This window comes from Euleptes europaea, chromosome 17 (assembly GCF_029931775.1).
Source record: "Euleptes europaea isolate rEulEur1 chromosome 17, rEulEur1.hap1, whole genome shotgun sequence".
Classification (NCBI taxonomy): domain Eukaryota; kingdom Metazoa; phylum Chordata; class Lepidosauria; order Squamata; family Sphaerodactylidae; genus Euleptes; species Euleptes europaea.
Genome location: NC_079328.1, coordinates 27,798,291 through 27,819,274, shown reverse-complemented (window position 1 = coordinate 27,819,274; position 20,984 = coordinate 27,798,291).

Below are 20,984 nucleotides of genomic sequence, written 5' to 3'. Positions count from 1 at the left end.
TTGCTGGGGGTAAAATGTAAACTTGGGAAGGCGCTGGCAAACTACCCCGTCAACATAGTCTGCCTAGTAAATGTTGGGATGTGACGTCACCCCATCGGTCAGGAATGACCCAGTGCTTGCACAGGAGACTACCTTTACCTTTATCTTTACTTCCATTGAAGTCAATGTGCTTAAAAGGGTGTAGCTCTGTTTAGGATGCTCTACAGTTAATGTCATGAGCACAAGACATTGACGTTTCAGTTTGGTTAGGGTAGTTTGTCCATATTGCAAACAGAGATTGAAATGCACAATGATGTGCAGTGGCAAAAGATGTGAGAACGTGGAAGACACTGGTGGATGAAGCTAAGAACGTTTAAGATATCAACGATATCTAGGGCAGATTGTGTGGCTGTTTTAATACCAAACATATAAATAGGATGCATAACATCTTAACATCATAAGCAATTTCTTGTTTTCATTACGTAGGCTTATTTTGAGTGAGAAATAACCCATTAAAAAGGCCTTGAAAGAAATGTACTTCTTTGTATCGATCATTTATCAACCCACTTTTCTCTTTGGCAGGAACCCAATGTGGCTCACAGATATATCTAATTTAAACAAGCCATTTCAACATGCAAAAGTACAATTAATAAAGAAAGAAAACAAACACCAATTCACCTCCTGTGTGGGTTCAATATCCACTGGGTGGCTCAGTCAGTGACTACAGCATGGAGTCCCCAGCCAGCGTGGTGTAGTGGTTAAGACTGGCAGACTCTAATCGGGAGAACTGGGTTCGATTCCCCAATCCTCCACATGAAGCCTGCTGGGTGACCTTGCGCCACTCACAGTTCTCTCAGAACTCTCTCAGCCCCTCACAAGGTGCCAGTTGCAGGGGGGGGGGGCAATTGTAAGTTGCCTTGAGCCTTCTTACGGTAGAGAAAAGTGGGGAGGAGGAAGCAATTGTAAGCCGTGTTGAGACTCCTTATGGTAGAGAAAAGTGGAGTATAAAAAACACCTCCTTCCTTCCTTCCTTCCTCCCTCCCTCCCTCCCTCCTTCCTTCCTTCCTTCTTCTTTTTGAGCCTGTGGGCACCAATGAACTTCTGACACAGGGTGGTGGGCCCAACCGCAAAGTGGCCATTGTGAGAGGCATAGACAACCACAGCAGGAGGTTGAGCTACACACAGAAAGCCCAAGTGCAAGAGAAATGAGGAGTATTTAAAAAATACACTGGGAAAAGTGGAGTGTGAGACAGAATAAAACCAAAGCTGTCATGGCAGGTTCTGCTGAAACAGTGCTTTGATCTGCACAGCCAATCAGATCACCAGTGGACAATCAGAAGTCCTGCTGAGCAAGAGCCCCACTTAGTCCCACCCACTTTCTAAAACACTTGGTGGGTGCCAGGAAAGGTGTTGGTGGGTTCCCCCCAGGAAGCACTTTAGGGACCCCTGGGCTACTGGCTGCAGGCTAGGGGCAACAGTCAATAACCAAATGCTTTTTGGCTCACAACTTTTGGCACACCCAGACTTTATACCTGGAAACAGAAAGGAGACAGATCATAGAATAGAATCATAGAGTTGGAAGGGGCCATGCAGGCCAAACCCCTGCTCAATGCAGGATCAGCCTAGAGCATCACTGACAAGTGTTCATCCAGCTGCTGCTTGAAGACTGCCAGTGAGGGGGAGCCTCACCACCTCCCTAGGCAGCCACTGCTGAACTACTCTGACTGTAAAAAACTTTTTTCTTAATATCCAGCTGGTACTTTTCCACCCATAATTTAAACCCATTATTGTGAGTCCTATCCTCTGCTGCCAACAGGAACAGCTCCCTGCTCTCCTCTAACTGACAGGCTTTTAAATACTTAAAGCCGGGGAGTCAAACATACGGCCTGCAGGCCAGATCCGGTCCCTTGAGAGCTCTTATCTGGCCCACAAGCCAGCCAAGGCCCCCTACCCTGCTCCCGATCTGGGCTGTTGAGGCATGGCCCAGCCCAACCAAGTGACATTTATGCCATAGTCGGCCCTCATAACAAATGAGTTTGACACCACTGACTTAAACAGAGCAATTATGTTTCACAGTTGGTGTAGCTATCCCAGCACCATGACTGACCCTAGGTGTTTTGGTACCCTGGGCAAAATATGACTTTGGTGTTCTCCAGTTCAGCAGAAAGTAAAGTGAGAAGTCTAGAATGAACATCTTACTGAGCATTCAAAATGAACAACATACAAATAAAAATAGAAAAGCACATCAGAAGCTCTCCATGGAAGACCAGAGTCAACAGATATGACGATGCTAGAAGCTGGTTAATACCAAACATCCTATCAAACCAGTAGAGGAGGCACTTCTCTCCTCCTGTTTGGCACTACTCAAAATCTGATGCTCTAGGCCATTGCCAGGCTTGCCTAGTGATCATGCTGACCCTGTCCAACACTTCCCTTTGATAAAATGTGTCACTTCCACATCAAAGTTTACTTTTGACGCTCTTGGGTGATCATCAGACATAGGTCCCTTTCAGATTACCATTCTAAACCTGTGGTTATCCATTGTTGGCCTGATTCTGAGTAAAGCGATACAGGGACAAGCATTTCATACACGTGATTTCAATCCATTAATGAGCCGTCTCGAAAGCGTTCTGAAGCACTCTGGCCAAACAGTACCATGCTCCCCCCCATCCGGCATTTGTTCGTGGTTAGGGTTGCCAACCTCTTGGTGCTAGCTGGAGATCTCCTGCTATTATAACTGATATCCAGCCAATAGAGATCAGTTCACCTGGAGAAATGGCAGCTTTGGCCATTGGACTCTGTGCCATTGAAGTCCCTCCCCTCCCCCAAACCCAGGCCTCCTCAGGCTCCGCCCCCAAAACTTCCTGCTGGTGGCGAAGAGGGACCTGGTGGAAACCCTATTCGTGGTGCATTTTTTGGCTTTTTTTAACATTCTAAGATTAGTGCTATAGCACTATAGCACCATAGCAATCCAATGTATCTGAATGGTGGTGATATAGCACTGAACTGATTTGGATCGGTTGACGTGCATAACTTCACCTTTCATTCAAACTACTTCTGTTGCATTCAGAAAATAGCCAGCTGGCTATCACACTGTATCAGTGAGAAGGGGAGGGCAGTGCCCTTCTCCCCAACATGCTAGGCCTCAGGGTTGAGGTTCCTTTTTTCATACGAGTGTTCAAAATCAAGCATCTTAGATGCAATGTGATATGGTAAGAATGCATTGAAAGATGCATCATATGACACTCCTGATTTCATTGCTCCATCACATGGAGCAAACAAGCAAAGCTTTCATGGATGAACTGACCCACAGGGCTAACCCTGACATGCTTTATGCTGGGGGACCTTCAGCAGTAAAAAATACATTCCTGGCAAAAACTGAACAATCAGCATGTATCCAGCAAAGAGTCAGCTAACAAATCAAGTAAATATGAAATCTCTTGATCTATTCCAAGAAAGATGGAAGATGTTTGATCAATATTATTTACTTTTTTGTGTTTATTTCAAAATGATAGTAAGGCTAATAGCAATATACAGTAATATAGACAGTAAGTCATATATCAAAGTATACTGTAAATGTTTACTTGCAAATTTATATCGATATGCATGTTTTATTGGGTTATTATGTCTATAATAATCCAATTTGGACTATAATTAAGTTTGTGTAGTAAGAAAAGAAGAAACGAAGAGAAGTTAAGAAGAGAAAAATAGAAAGAAGACATGATAAGAAATGTTGAAAACACTGGATATTACTCTTAGCGGCTAATTTTTAATGTATTAGCGAGTTTATGGTAACAGAATCTGGGTGCCAAGGAAGAACAGAGTAAAGAGTGTATTGTATGTAATTCTCTATTACCTTTTCTGTTTTCTCCTCCCCTCTTGTTACTTTATAAAAAAAGAAAAAAGAAAAGAAATGCCATTCTTTGACTACATCATTAAATGTAAAACAATTACAATATAAAACTTTAGGTGAACATTCTCATGCTACCACTATGGCTTGCACAAGCGGAAACAGTTCTTCAGAGTAAGGGGGTCTACCCATTCTGCAATAGGATGTCTCCCACTATGTTGCCAACCTCCAGGTACTAGCTGGAGATCTCCTGCTATTACAACTGATCTCCACCCGATAGAGATCAGTTCACCTGGAGAAAATGGCCACTTTGGCAATTGGACTCTATGACATTGAAGTACCTCCCTTTCCCAAACCCTCCCCTCCTCAGACTCTGCCCCAAAAACCTCCCACCAATGGCGAAGAGGGACATGGCAACCCTAACTGGCACACATTATTGAGAATCTGTGATATAAATCTTTTCAATAATGGACAAAAAATCACCCTGACCCCGCAAGTGTGCCATAAACTAATCTGAACTGCTGTTTCTTAAATGGGAGTGATGTGTTACCTTTTGATGAGAACCAAGGGGAATATCACAGAATAGTGTGCAAGCTTTCAGGTTCCCGGGAACTCTTCATCGAGCTGGATGAGAAAGCTGGTACGGGACATGATACAAAAGACACCCTCTCCCCCGCATTGCCTCTTACAGGCTCTTAAAATGGAACATGGATGCAGAGTTGATTGTATTAGATAGTGTTGCATGCAGAACATGTTACAAGATACGCCAATGACTATAGAGACAGAGAAGCAAAAACAAAAACACACAAAACCAGCAGTTACTCCTTTTGCCAGTGTAACAGTCACCAGTTAAATCGATGCCTTCCTGGAACTAACTGGAATGCTGAGGTCCCTCCTAAGGAAGAGAAACGTGGTAAGGCTTAAATGACTGTTTTGTAGCAGGAGGATCAGAAGGGGTCCTAATGAGATTTACGCTTCTTTCCCTAGAAAGGTTTCCCTCTCTGTGAACCTTTCTGTTTAACAGCGTCCAATTAATCATCTCTAGCCCCTGCCCAAGGTTAAACGGCTATTAATAACCATGGAAATGGGCAGCTGGAGAAAGAAAGCAATTTATGTCGCATCTGTTATTCTTGCATCAGAGTTACCATCCAGGACAGCCGAGCTGTTGAATGTGCGTGTGTAAAGTGCAGTCAAGTCGCAGCCAACTTACAGCAACCTCAGCAAGGGGCTTTCAAGGCAAGTGAGAAGCAGAGGTGGTTTGCCATTGCCTTCCTCTGCAGAGCCTTCCTTGGTGGTCTCCCTTCCAAGTATTGACCCTACTTAGATTCCAAGATTTGATGAGATCGGGCTATACCATGCCGCTTTCTCTCCGAGCTGTTGAATACCCCGTGGCTTCCTTTAGGGAGGGGCTGTGGCTCAGTGATAGAGCATCTGCTTGGCATGCAGAAGGTCCAGGTTCAATCTCCCGCATCTCCAGTGAAAGGGACCAGGCAAGTAGGTGATGTGAAAGACCTCTGCCTGAGACCCTGGAGAGCCGCTGCCGGTCTGAGTAGACAATACTCACTTTGATGGACCGAGGGTCTGTTTCAGTATAAGGCATGTGTTCATGTGTTCCTTTATAAAATCAATCTATCTCAAGCTTGTTAAAAAAAAAAAAAAAACATTCATCACCCCCCAGCTCTCTCTTCCACAAGTGTTTTATTACTCTCTTCCTTTTCTTTTTTCTCTCCTGTCCCCCCCCTTTTCTCCTTTCTTTGCTGCAGTTCCTTTAGGTAATGATGTTTGCAGCTATGCCTGTTGACAACCTATATGAGAAAGTTCAATAGTAATTAACAAAATCTCAAAGGAGCTGTGATTTTGTGTGTGTGTGCATATTGCACAAACAAGCTGTTCTTTAGATTCTGATTCAGAGATGTAGCACAGAGAAGAGCACAGCCGGATCAGCTCAATGGTCCATCTAGTCCAGCATCCTGTTTCACATGTGGACCAACCAATTGCCCCGTAGGACCAAAAACAGGACACAGAGACCAAAACTTTCCCCTCATGTTGCCTCTTGGCACTGGGTTTTAGAGGCTTACAGTGCATTTCTTACTTTTCGGCTGCCATGAAACGGCTTTGGAGGTGCCACGGTGGCGCCTCGGCTACACCGGTGGGACACTGCCAGAAGGCCCAGCTGGCATTCTGGAGCGGCACTGCCGTGGCAGTGCTGGGAGACCAAGGTCCGGGCCTCCCCGCTACCGTTGGGGCCATACACAATGGCGTAAGTAGCCCGGGCACTGGCGTGAGGGGCCCCAATGCTGGCGCAGCCCCTTCCTGGACTCATGAGGACTTTCATCCGCAGAAGTCAGGAATGCTCTGTCACTGTCTCTGAATATAGAGGTTTCCTTTGGACACCATGGCTAGGAGCCACTGATGGGCAGCTCCTCCACAAATCTGTCAAACCACCTTTGAAAGGAGGAAGAAGATGAAGAAGAAGAAGAAGAAGAAGAAGAACAACAACAGTTGGTTTTTATATGCCGACTTCCTCTGCCACTTAAGGGAGAATCAAACCGGATCACAATCACCTTCCCCTCACCACAACAGACACTCTGTGAGGTTGGTGAGGCTGAGAGAGTGTGATTAATCCAAGATCATCCAGCTGGCTTCATGTGTAGGAGTGGGGAAACAAATCCAGTTCACCAGATCAGCCTTTGCCGCTCACGTGGAGGAGTGGGGAATCAAACCTGGTTCTCCAGATCAGGGCCCACCGCTCCAAACCACTGCTCTTAACCACTACACCATGCTGGCTTGTGACCATCACTACATTCACTGGAAGTGAGATCCATATTTTAATTATTTGTCGAGTAAAGACATACTTCCCTTTGCCGGCCCTAAATCTCTTGCCCGTCAACTTAATTGGGTGTGAAAATTCATCAGTTAGATTAAATTATAAACATACAATAAGCATGACAAACAAAATGTTCCAAACAGCTTGCGAACCAAACATCCAGAGAGATCCCTTAAATGTCTGGCATCAGGTCCCTGGGCATCTGAAACATCTTCATACTTTGAATTAGGTTTTTGATAGAGCAATTATTTGCCCATGTTTAAGAGTTCCCAGAAATGCTTTAGCCAGTCTGTTTTCTGTGGTCTTTAATTTCCCCCTCCAATGTTTTACAAGTAGTGTTGAAATGCAGAGACATCATCTCATCTGCTGAGATCTCTTAATACGGTGAATCATAATTCCCCAGAATGCATACCACATTTAATTCAGATTCCTTGAATGCCTTGGGAATATATTGCACTTGGTACATGGAAAATACAACTGTAAATACAATAAAATTAATAATTAAGTGCCCTCAAGTCATAGCTGAGTTATGGCAACCCCTGATGGGGCTTGCAAAGCAGGAGATGAGCAGAGGTGGTTTGCCATTGCCTGCCCGGTAAGTAAGTTTGCCATTGCCTGCCCGGTAAGTAAGACCACCTGGTCTTACTTGGTGGTCTACCGTCCAACTACTAATCATGGCCAACCTTGCTTAGCTTCCAAGCTCTGACAAGCTCAGGCTAGTCTGGGCTATTCAAGCTGCTACAATAAATACAAGAAATATGATAAAAAAATACATACACTAAAAATACATACACTAAAAGAGCCAGAGTGCTGTAGTAGTAAAAGCAGTGGTTTGGAGCAGTGGACTCTAATCTGGAGAAGTGGGTTTGATTCCCCACTCCACATGAGTGGTGGATGCTAATCTGGTGAACCGGGTTGGTTTCCACACTCCTACAAATGAAGCCTGCTGCGTTACTTTGGTCTAGTCACAGCTCTCTTAGAGCTCTCTCAGACCCACCTACCTCACAGGGTGTCTGTTGTGGGGAGGGGAAGGAGATTGTAAGCCGGTTTGATTCTTCCTTAAGTGATAGAGAAAGTCAGCCTATAAAAACCAATTCTTCTTCTTCTTCTGTGGTCATTGCATGTTCAACATCCAGAAGCCTGGTGTCGGTTGTCTGGTTTCAGCTGAGGCCTCCTCATGTTGGTTGCTGTTCACTTATGTAGAAATTCTGAGTTTTCATCCCCACTGGGACATAGGAAGGTCCCAGGTCCAATCCCCCAGCATCTCCAGTTAAAAGGAACAGGTAATAGGTGGTGTGAAAGACCTTCACCTGAAACCCTGGAGAGCGCTGCCAGTCTGACTAGACCATAATAAACTGGACGGACTGACAGTCTGATTCAGTATCAGGTAGATGTATAGGAAGAAGTGGAAAAGAGACAGAAATAAAGGAGGGCTTTCCTTTGAAGGGAATGTGGATCAGCATTCCTCTTTGATCAGAGGAAAAAAACACATTCAAAAGAGGGCGAGAGAGAGACAGACAGAGAGAGCATGCACAACTATCTGTTTTTCCCTGAGACGACTCCTCATGATCCCGTACATAAGAGGTGTTGTTTGGAAGGGGGGGAAACCATTCGGTTGTCATGCTAATTAAAAAAGGCAAGCGATTTTGCTTGTATAACAATTGTGCATGTATTATGCTGAAAATCATCCATAGCTAAAGGCCAATGAGGCATGACACAGAAAAGGAAGACAGCCCTTTTGTTTCCCTTGCAAGATGCTGCAATGCCGTGTCCAGAAACATCTACCTCGTGTCGATGCATTCAAATGTTGGAGAAGCCTGTCTCTGTGACTAGCTTTGTCACTCAAGAACAGGGTGGCTTTTACCCCATCTTGAGAGAGGAAGAAAAGAAAAAGGCCAGCGCACGAACTGTGTAGCGAAAGCTGCAGAAAAGATTACCATGGTTTGCTCCGTCTGTCACACAAGCTGAATAATACACTTTCCGGGCACTTTGCAGCTGGATTTTACTGTGGAAAATGGCAAAGTCCACTTGCAAACAATCGCTAAAGTACATTGAAAGTGGGTTCAGCATGTGTGAAAGCACAACACAGGTAGGTGACATTTCTGATCCGAGTGCTGAAAAAATGCAGGCTCTACCTGTGACGATACTGGTCTGCCAGCAAACAAAATGGAGACGGGGAGAGACTAGGATTGTAAACCAAGCCCTAGAGGTGCTGCCGGCATCTCAAGGATTTGCGTTGGATTCAGCTGGGGGCTGTGCAGGTCTGGGAGGCTGTGCCAGGTACAAACCATGCCTGCTGCTTTCTTCCACACCACCGGCCCTCGCAATGTTGCCAGCGTGGTGTGGTGGTTTAGAGCGGTGGACTCTAATCTGGACTGGAGAACCGGGTTTGATTCTCCACTCCTCCACATGAGCGGCGGACTCTAATCTGGTGAACCAGGTTTGTTTCCTCATTCCTATACATGAAGCCAGCTGGTGACCTTGGGCTATACACAGTTCTCTCTGAACTCTCTCAGCCTCATCTACCTCACAAGGTATCTGTTGTGGTGAGAGGAAGGGAAGGAGATTGTAAACTGGGTTGATTCTCCTTAAAAGGTAGGTAATGTCAGAATATAAAAACCAACTCTCCTCCTCCTCCTCCTTGGTTGCTTGGGCAGAGACCTGGGCTTGAATGCCAAACAAGATGGTCAGGTGGCTAGGGTTGCCATTGTCTGGCAACCAGTGGGAGAGGGAGGGGTGATTTGATGTCATGGCAGTGGCCCGTCACTAAGGTTGCCAGCCTCCAGGGAAGGAGAGCTTACCACCTCCCGAGGAAGCCTGTTCCACTGAGGAACCGCTCTGTTAGAAAATTCTTCCTAATCTCTTGCTATTGCAACTGATCTCCAGCCGACAGAGATCAGTTCACCTGGAGAAAATGGCCGCTTTGGCAACTGGACTCTATGGTATTGAAGTCCCTCCCCTCCCCAAACCCCGCCCTCCTCAGGCTCCACCCCACAAACCTCCTGCCAGTAGTGAAGAGGGACCTGGCAACCCTACTCCCACCCCCAAACCCTGCCCTCCTCGGGCTCCATGCCCAAAATCTCTTGGTATTTCCCAACTCAGACCTGGCACCCCTAAGGGCTCTGCTCTGCCATCCAGCTGCTGCGGCTGATCCCAGCAGCCTTTTGCCCATGCCCACTGACCAGTTGATTGTTGGGCTGGGTGGCTGTTGACAGCTTCCCATGGCCTCTCTGGCATCTTCCGGTTGACCAGAACTCAAGTAAATCCGTCCATTCAGCGCCATTTTCACAGGGCTGCCACATGCACACATATATCATCCAACAACTGTTAGGGCTTCCAGCTCTGGGTTGGGAGAAATTCCTGGAGATCTAGGGGTGGAGCTTGGGGAGGGCAGGGTTTGCTGAGAGAATGGACCTTATTGGGGTATAATGCCATTCAGTCCACCCTCCAGAGCATCTATTTTCCCCAGGGGAACTCATCGCTGTCTGGAGATCAGCTGGCATTCCAGGAGATCTCCAGGCCCCACCTGGAGATCGGCAATCCCAATGAACAATCCACGGCTCCTCTACTTGCATGCAAATGTCAACCTGACTTTCTTGCAAATAGTAAGCAGGCAATTCTTTAATTTCCCTCGACTGCTGAAGGACACTCCATTAGAAGCCAAGTACCCGCCTCTCTTTTCGAGCAGATTTTGTTATTTATAAGCACACTGCTGCTGTGATTTCTGAATGGGGTTTAGCGACACAGGCCTGTGAATGGAGAGCGTAAGCAGACTGCCTTTCCTTGGTACAAAAGGTGGGAACCTGGGGGGGTGGGGGCTTATCCAGTGTGGGTGGGGGTGTGTGAACGCAGCTGGCTCCCCCAAGCAAGCGGCCGGGTCCAGCTGCTTCTGTGGTGCTTTGCTGCTGGAGCGCACACCCTTCGACAGGTTGTGGCGGGGGAGAGGGAGAAAGAAGCAGCCACCGCCGGCTCGCTTTCCCTGCCAGCCACATAATTTCTCTAAGGCAGCTTACCCAAGTCATTTGCTATATTAATGCGAGCGGCATGGCCGGTGCTGGCGGCGGCCTCCTCTTCCCCCTGCCACCGCCCAGTCTCTGGTGCAAAGGACACACACGTCGGTTTCAGGAGATTAGTCTTGCATGTGGAAATCCCACCATCTCCGGCCCTGTCATCACATTGCTGCATTAGAAGGAGGAATCCACTCTGGCTGCCAGTCGTTCCAGGGGCATGGACATCTATTCTGGGAGCGTTGACGCAACAGGAGCCAGGGGGTTCTGCTAGCCCCGGGAGGGGGAAAATGCCCGTTCTGGCTCAGGCAGGAGGTGACGTTTGTCCCGGTTCAAATCCCAGGGCTGAGACAGCAGTTGAGCAAGATTTTGAGGGGAGGGGGTGTCTTGAAAGCAGACGTGCCCCAAAGGAGTATGGGGACCACTGCAGCACAGCGGGGGAAGGAGGCAGCATGGTGTAGTGGTTAAGATCAATGGTTTGGAGCGGTGGACTCAGATCTGGAGAACCGGGTTTGATTCCCAGCTCCTCCACATGAGCGGTGGAGGCTAATCTGGTGAACTGGATTTGTTTCCTCACTTCTACACACGAAACCTTGGGCTAGTCACACTCTCTCAGCCCCACCCACCTCACAGGGTGTCTGTTGTGGGGAGGGGAATGGAAGGTGATTGTAAGCTGGTTTGAGTCTCCCTTAAGTGGTAGAGAAAGTCGACATATAAAAACCAACTCTTCTTATTATTATTTATTTATTTACTTAATTTATAGTCTGCCTTCTGTACTGAGCCTCAAGGCGGATTACAAAGTTTTTTAAAAAAATTCAATAAGGACAGTATGATAACATTAAAAGCAATGCACAGGGACATATAAAACACACAAATAGTGCAATGAAAACAGGTTTCAAAATTAAGAATGCACTCCACACAGTATAGACTAAACAATAAGCCAGGGGTCCCCAACATGGTGCCCATGGACATCTTGGCACCTGCTGACACATTTCCTGGTGCCCACCAAGTATTTTAGAAAGTGGGTGGGGTCAGTTAGGCTACTTCCTAGAAGGGCTTCCAATAGGCCATTGGCAATCTGACTGGCTGTGCAGTAGGGTTGCCAGGTCCCCGCTTTGCCACTGGTGGGAGGTTTTTGGGGCGGAGCCTGAGGAGGGTGGGGTTTGGGAGAGGAGGGACTTCAGTGCCATAGAGTCCAATTGCCAAAGCGGCCATTTTCTCCAGGTGATCTCTGTCGGCTGGAGATCAGTTGAAATAGCAAGAGATCTCCAGCTAGTACCTGGAGATTGGAAACCCTACTGTGCAGATTAAAATAACATTGTTTTGCAGCTGCCGCCACTACAGTGTTGGTTTTATTCTCTCTTCTTTCCCAGTGTCTTTTTAAAAATTATTGCTCTCGGCCCCAGCACTTGGGCTTCCTTTGTGCATGTGTGGCTTCGTCTCCTCTGACAGCCATTTGGCGGTTGTCTCCACCTCCTCTGGTAGCCATTTTGTAGTCATCCCCCCTACCATGTGTCACCTGTTCCAAAGGCTGAAGATCCCTGCACACAAATGATGTAATCAGCTGCCTAAAACGGCACAAAAACGTCACCGATAAAGCAAGAAAAGCAATGGTCTTGAAATGCACAGTATTTGCCATTTGTTCCCAAAAGGCTCAAGTAAATCTTGCTGAACATCCCTCCCTCCCCTCCAAATGCACACCCATTCAAGTCTCCTTTAGGATTGCCAGCCTCCAGGTAATAGCTGGAGATCTCCTGCTATTACAACTGATCTCCAGCCGACAGAGATCAGTTCACCTGGAGAAAATGGCCGCTTTGGCCATTGGGCTCTATGGCATTGAAGTCCCTGCCCTCCACAAACCCCGTCGTCCTCAGGCTCCACCCCAAAAACCTCCCGTTGGTGGCTAAGAGGGACCTGACAACCCTTGTCTCCTTGCTAAGAGTCAAAGTGAATGGGAACTGAGCACAGGAGAGCAGCCTATGCATGTCACTGCAAGCCAACCAAACGACTCAGAAGCCAAGTCAATAAGAGACCTACATCTGTTCTAGGTAGTACAAAAAGCTCAATGCACGTGCACAAATTCCAGTGAAATGTGCAGCTCTAATTAAATGATTCAGCAGCACTCAGCCACTAGTCAAAATTGCCCTCCCACCAAAGTTTGTGTCCCCGTTGTGCTCTTGTGTTTCTGCAAACACAACTGATGCTTTGCATGTGTGTGTCTCACATTACCAGCTCCACAGGTTGGGTCTGGGGCCTCCCCCTGTGTATCATATGTGAGTTGTGGGTTCTCCTCCATTCCTGCATGTGCAGTGTCTGATCAGGATCCATACCTCCGTGCATGTGGGGAAGAGGCTTCAGTCTCCCCCTCAAACACACTGTTTTTCTTAACCTATTTGGCAAACCCCACATTTGCTGGGATATGTGTAGGGTTGCCAACCTCCAGATAGTAGCTGGAAATCTGCTATTACAACTGATCTCTGGCTGATAGAGATCAGTTCACCTGGAGAAAACAGCTGCTTTGGCAATTGGTCTCTATGGCAAGGAGGGGCAGGATATAGATCAATCAATCAAATAAATAAATAAATAAATGAACGAACTAACGAATGAACAAATAAATGAATGAACAAACTAACGAATGAATGAATGAATGAATGAATGAATGAATGAATGAATGAATGAACAGATAGTAGGGGGGATACCAAACCAAACAAAAAGGGCTTCACCTGCTGGCGGAAGACAACGATAGAGGGGACAGACAAATCTCCCTGGGGTGGGATTTCCAAAGTTTTGGTGCCACAACCAAGAAGGCCCTTTCTTGGGTTGCCACCTGTCTGGCCTCAGATGGCGGGAGCATCCAAAGTAGGGTTTCCCAAGATGACTGTAGTGAACAGGTAGATTCATATATTTCAAATAAATCAGTTTTAATGTAACTGTTTTAATAATGTTTTTCAATGTTTTAATAGATTATTTGTTCCATGTTGTATTCAGTACTGTGACCTGCCTTGAGTCCTGACCTTTTTGGAAGAAAGCTGGGATATATAAACACCCTAAGTAAATCAAGTTTTTCTTCAAACAATGCATCATTCCCTTGTGGGATTTACAGCCACAAGGCTTTGTGACGGCCATTAGCTTAGGCTGGAGCCACCCATGGCTGGATATGCGCTCTTGTTTGGCTTTTGCAATCATTCACTTCCTGATCGTCTAGTCCATATAGGAAGATCTAAGAGAGAAATGATTAAGATGGTGTCTTTTGTTTTTATTGCCTTGCCTTATTTTTGTTGTTTCTATTGGCTTTAGTTTTTCTTTACTTGTTGGTATTGTTTTATTGGGCAGACCAAGTAGCTCAGCTTAACTTGAACTTGTTGGGACTTGGGAACTACACAGGGTTGGCTATGTTTAGTACTTGGATGGGAAACCACCAAGAAAGGCCAGGGTTGCTACACAGAGTCAGGCAATGGCAAACCACCTCTGTTTGTCTCTTGCCTGGAACGCCCTCTGGATGGGGTTGCCATAAGTTGGTTGCAACTCAACAGCAAGTTCTTCTTCTTTATTGAGCGCCAGAGTGGTGTAGTCATTAAGAGCGGTGGTTGGAGTGGTGGAGTCTGATCTGGAGAACTGGGTTTGATTCCCCACTCCTCCACATCAGCGGTGGAGGCTAATCTGGTGAACTGGATTTGTTTCCCCACTCCTCCACATGAAGCCAGCTGGGTGACCTTGGGCAAGTTACAACTCTGTTAGAGTTCTCTCAGCCCCACCTACCTCACAGGATGTCTGTTGTGGGGAGGGTAAGGGAAAGTGATTGTAAGCCGGTTTGAGTCTCCCTTAAGTGGTAGAGAAAGTCGGCATATAAAAACCAACTCCTCCTCCTCCTCCTTCTTCTTTTTCTTCTTCTTCTTTGTTTTAACTGTGAGCTGCCTCAAGCAGATTCTGGAGGGGAGGTGTACAAATTTTCCAAATAAATAAATATAAGGATGCTACAATCGCACCCTATCCAGCAGCAAGTAGATCCAGCCTTAAATGGCTTTATGCCTCTGAAAAGCAATTGCAAGCAGGCCAACAGAAGGGGAGGTCCCTTGTTTTCACGGATGCATTGAGCTGATGGCTGCTGGAAACAGGATGCTGAGCCAGAATGCGATCCAAGCGCCATCTGGATGGGAAGCTGCACATTTTCAAAGGTCCCACGAACACCAGCACCATTTCCCATCCATCAGCCACTTGTGGAGAGGACGATGCTGTAAGATGCTGTTGGTCCCAAAAGAGGAGAAAAGCAGGTTATGAACAATCAAACAAACAAAATCCCTCTAGTGGCCAGGTGGGGCAAATGCAGGGAAGACAGCTGCTGATGGAGAAAAGGGCACAGAAACGTCCAGTTTAGATGTTCCATTGTAGAGTTGACAGGTCTCTCTTCACCACCGGCGGGAGATTTTGGGGGCAGAGCCTTAGGAGGGTGGGGTTTGGGGAGGGGAGGGACTTCAATGCCATAGAGTCCAATTGCCAAAGCGGCCATTTTCTCCAGGTGAACTGATCTCTATTGGCTGGAGATCAGTCGTAATAGCAGAAGTTCTCCAGCAAGTACCAGGAGGTTGGCAACCCTATCCATTGCCAGTGTGCTCACCTCTGCATTTGCAGTGGCCATGAATGCACAACAGAGAATCTTCATGGCGTGGATGTAGCCACAGACGTTCTTTGTAGCATTGCTGCAATCAGGATACTCGATACCAAATTATTATGCAAGTACAGTAGCCAGCACAGGCCAGTGAAGGCTTGCGTAAAGGTAACATATAATTCTGCTGTCACTAAGACTCAGTTGCTAGTAAATATGCTTAACATTGCAGTTTCAGCTTCTCAACACAGCAGGTCACAATTGTACCTAGTAGAAGGTGGTAGATCTATAGCTTTCAGTCTAATTCCCAACCCCGCTAGAATCTTAGATGATTGTCTGATGCAGCGAATGGCAGCTAAGTCTCTTCTTACTCTTAGCCAAAGAAAAATCATGTGGGCCAGTTTTAAACTCATTCTTCCTGAAAGTTATCAACTGAACAGAATTCATGCCAAGGACAAACAGGAACCAATATTTCCTTCATTTATTAGGGACATTATGAAGGCAGCAGATCCTAATTTATCTTCACACACTGAAATCTCACCTAAAGTTGAAACAATACCCTGAGGAATTTTCAGGACAGCCAAAAGTTTTTAATAAGATCCTCCTGAATTTCACCATGTCCAAATTTCTCCTTGGATTTTGAGTTACCTAGACTTCTCCTTTGTTTTTCTTATTCATTTCTAAATATTGCACAGATTGCTCTGCATGTGCAGTTTGCCACAGCATTCAGATCCTTCTGTGCCTTTTCCCCTCCTCAATATGACTGACACACCCATGCACATTAATCCAACACTGCAAAAAAGCAAGCCTGATGGGACTGTGTGTATGATTGAAGATGGCTTTTGTGTGGTGTTTTACCATTGCAGAAGAGCACAGGTCTGCACAGGAGTGGGGAATCAACCCCAGTTGTCCAGATTAGAGTCCACCGCTCATAACCACTTAGGGTTGCCAACCTCCAGGTAATAGCTGGAGATCTCCTGCTATTACAACTGATCTCCAGCCGATAGAGATCAGTTCACCTGGAGAAAATGGCCACATTGGCAATTGGACTCTATGGCATTGAAGTCCCTTCCCTCCCCAAACCCCACCCTCCTCAGGCTCTGCCCCCAAAACCTCCCGCCGGTGGCAAAGAGGGACTGGGCATTCCTTTAACTACTACACCATGCTGGCTCTCATGATGAACTGATGAACAATCTGGTGCTGGGTTTTTTTGCCTTAGATACTGAAGATTACTGGTCTTGCCTAGTGGGTTTCAGTCCACAACTGAGTCATCACCTGGGCTAAGGTAAGAGAAACAGGGCAGCAGAACGGTCAACAGAAAGGGAAGGAAGAGACTGCCCCGCCCTTTCTCTTCCCTTCTCCGCTCTTTATCTTGATGCTTTCCTTTACCTTCTGATGTTGGGGCTTTCTTACTCTTGGGACACTCCCGAGCTCTGAAGGATTTCACAGCAGCCAGCATATTAGAAATGCCTTTATCTCTGACGCTGGCAATCTGGCGCAGTGAATGCATCACTGCTTCATTCCCAAGATGTTTCTGAAACTGATCATTCCTCCCCCTCCCCCGTCTTGGCAAAGAAACTTGGCTGACTTTCTTTGGGTAGAGGGGAAGGGATGCCCAGCCAAGTGTCCTGCAACATATGGAGTATCTGGAGGCATCTCTTTTAAAAATATTTTTGAAGAAAGCTTTCCTTATCTCATGCAAGGACAGAATTGATGTCTTTGAGCAGGGATTCCTTGGCCTTATTGAACCTGTGGGCATTTTTGGATGCATAGCTATTCTCTCTAGTATCAGAGGAGCATGCCTATTATATTAGGTGCTGTGGAACACAGGCAGGATAATGCTGCTGCAGTCGTCTTGTTTGTGGGCTTCCTAGAGGCCCCTGGTTGGCCACTGTGTGAACAGACTGCTGGACTTGATGGGCCTTGGTCTGATCCAGCAGGGCCTTTCTTATGTTCTTAAGTGTAAGATGATGCATATTTAACAAAAAAATTCTAATTTCAAATGTATGCTGATTGGGTCTGAACTGGCTGAGACGGAAAGAGATCTTGGGGTTGTAGTGGAAAGTTTGATGAAAATATTGCTCCAGTGTATGGCAGTGGTAAAAAATGCAAACTCCATGCTAGGAATTATTAGGAAAGGACTTGAAAAAAATGTTATAATGTCCTTGTATACAACTATGGCATGCTCTCATCTGGAATACTATGTGTAGTTCTGGTCACCGTATCTCAATAAATAAATAAATAAATAAATTGCAGGCCAGGAAAATGTACAAAGGAGGGCAAACAAGGTTATTAGGGGACTGGAGCACCTTTCCTGAGACTTTCCAGTCTACAAAAAAAGACAGCTAAGGGGAGACATGGTAGAGATTTATTAAATTATGCATGGAGTAGAGAAAGTGGTTGCCCTGACCTACATGGCCCAGGCTAGCCTGACCTAGTCAGAAGCTAAGCAGGGTCCGACCACCAAGGAATTGCCAGGATTGTTGTGCAGAGGTAGACAATGGCAAACCACTTCTGTTAGTCTCTTGCCTTGAAAACCCTACTGGATTGCTATGAGTCGGTGGAGACTTGATGGCGGGACTTTAGATACACACGCAGAACGTGGCTAGAGAGAGCTTTTTCTCCCTCTCCAATAATGCTAGAACTCTGGGTCACACAAGGACAAACAAATGGATCATAGAGTAATAAAATTAGAAACGGCAGATTTGGAGGAAGGTTTACATAATTACCTATGGACGGAAAAATCAGTCAAAAAAATACAATTCAAAATAGAAGCCATGTAATTAGAGATGGATTACTCAGAATCTGGGAATCTACCCAAAGAGCTAGTCCTCCAATATCCCCATTAATGTCCCCTATAGAGGCATATTATGATAAGAATGTGAAGGAAAAAATTAATGATTTTATAACATATGGAGATATGATAAATTCTCAGGGAGAAATTAAGTCTTGGCAAAATATGAAGGATGAAGGCAAAAAAGTGCAATGGCTACTATATTGTCAACTAGTTTCCAGATTTAAAAAGAACTTCCATGTGGCAAGAGGAGTAATGAGGGAACTAATAGAATTTGAAAAGTTGATAATGAAGCAAAAAGAACATTTGTTAGGATGAATTTACAAGCTAATATTTCAATTTGACACAGAAACAGAACAGAACAAGTTAAAATATATATGGTTAGATGGATGCAAAACCTTGAGAAAGAACTATCTCTCCAACAATAGGAAACTTTATGGGTGGAAGATATAAAATTTACACTCAGCCAAACATTAGGAGAAAATTGGTAAAAGATGTTTTATTGGTGGTATATTATGCCAAAGGATATCGAGAAGATAGACAAGAACTATAAGGGGAAATGTTGGGAACGTAAAAGGTGGATGGTAGTACTCTTTTTCATATGTGGTGGACGTACAAAAACACAAAGCAATATTAGAAAGAAATACATGCCGAAATCCAGTAAATTCTAATAACTAAATTTCAATGGAAGCCAAGAGTATGCTAGTACTAGTGAGCCTGTGTTTGCTTCGGAGCGCGGCTCACATCCGCTGCGCCAGGGCCTCCCGGTCTCCCGACTTTGCCTCCCGCGGGAGGTGAAGAGTACTAGTAGCCTTGGGGCACTTTCAGGACACTGCTGGGATCTTCATTGACGCGACCGCACTTGCCTTCAGCATCTTTTTTGAACCCACAATTACCAGCTTTGATTGGAACTGGCACTCGTGGTCTCTTTTGTCTTACGGACATTGCCACAGTTGAGAGAAACATTTGTATGTGTGTACATTCATTTGATAGTAGAATATAGTGAGTATTTATACTGTGTTAACATTTTGTAAAAATTGAACTTATAAAAGTAGGAGTATTGTGAATAATATTGAGCTTGTGTGCTGTTTATTTCCTAATTACCTGGAGGTTGGCAACCCTACCCAGGGGTGTCAAACATAATGCCCACAGGCTGGATCCAGGCCCCTTGAGAGCTCTTGCCTGGCCCATGAGACAGCCACCCCCTACTCTCGATCTGGGCTGGCAAGGCATGGCCTGGCCTGGCCCAACCAAGTGACTTTTATGTCATATCCGCCCCTTGTAACAATTGAGTTCGACACCCCTGCCTTATCCTGTTTCTGGTTTTTTTTTAAAAAAAAAATCCCCAAGATAACCAGGGGCTTTTAACCAGTCCTGATCGTACGAACCCTTACTTTATTTTGACACTTTAATCCCTATTATACGAAAAAAGGTAAAATAAGGAGAAAGCAGGAAAAAGCAAAACTCAAAGGTTACCAACCATCTGGTATTTCAACTGCTCATCTGTTATTTTTAACTTTGATTCAGTACCAGGTATTGTGCTTTAATAACATACTTTTCAAAATTTCCCAGTTTGACGCTGAGAGCTAAATATTTCCACGGAGGCCCTTTTTTGGCAAGACAGTCTTTTCTGTGGTCGCAGCTAGACTGAAGAAATCCCTTCAAGTAGCTGTTTGCTTGGTGCAGGAAGAACTTCATTTCAAGCGCTGGGGTAAAGTGTCCGGGTCGAGCCACAGATTTGGTTGATTTTTTAAATAACAAAGTCTAATTCAGTGTCTGTGGGGCACTGATCTTTATCTGTTTTATTCAATGCCTCGATACATTTTAAAGATTATTTTAGAGGTTGGCTTTAATTACAGGCTTTACTGGGCTGAGTAGACTGTGCCTGCATGCCTAGCTGACCGGAAGATGGGCTGGCTTAGGGTCCCGGATGCCAAACCCCATATTGCTGTCCCAGCCATCTTCTAACTGTGGTATCATTACCATTGGTCAACACTGCAGCCATGAAGGAGCTAGAAAAGATTCTAAAGGGTAAGGATGTGTCATTGGCCACCAAGATTAAGTTAATTCATGCCATTGTATTCCCTATTTTTATGTATGGGTGTGAAAGCTGCACAATGAGGAAAGCTGATAGGAAGAAAGTAGATTCCTTTGAAATGTGGTGTTGGAAGAGAGTGTTACGGATACCGTGGACTGACAAAAAAATAATAATCAGTGGGTAGATTTGTAGATCAAATCAAGCCTAAACTGACCCTAGAAGCCAAAATGACTAATCTGAGACTATCGTATTTTGGTCACGTCATGAGACGACAAGAGTCACTGGAAAAGACAGTCATGCTAGGAAAAGTTGAGGGCAGCAGGAAAAGAGGGAAGACCCAACAAGAGATGGATTGAATCAATAAAGGAAGCCCCAGCCCTCAATTTGCAAGATCTGAATAAGGCTATCAAAGACAGGACATTTTGGAGGACTTTGATTCATAGGGTTGCCATGAGTCGGAAGTGACTTGATGGCACTTAACACACACACATACACACACCACTGCAGATGCCCCCCAATGAGGCCAGTAGGGAAGCCCTTGGTAAGGGCTCAGCAAGGCAGCTCAGTGGCTGTAAACTTAAGCCACCTCAGCTCCTTAAGCCAGTGAGACTGACGTTGAGGGTGTAGCCTAGACTGGGCACACCTGGTTGGGGCAGGACCAAGGTGGGAGGATTCACTTGATAAACCATTTGTCTGGTTGATACTGGTGTGTGTGTATATATATATGTGTGTGTGTGTATATATATGTATATGTATATATATATATATATATATATATGTGTGTATATATATATATGTATATATGTATATATGTATGTGTGTGTGTGTGTGTGTGTGTGTGTGTGTATAAAATAAATATATTTCTATACATAATTGAGTCTTTTTT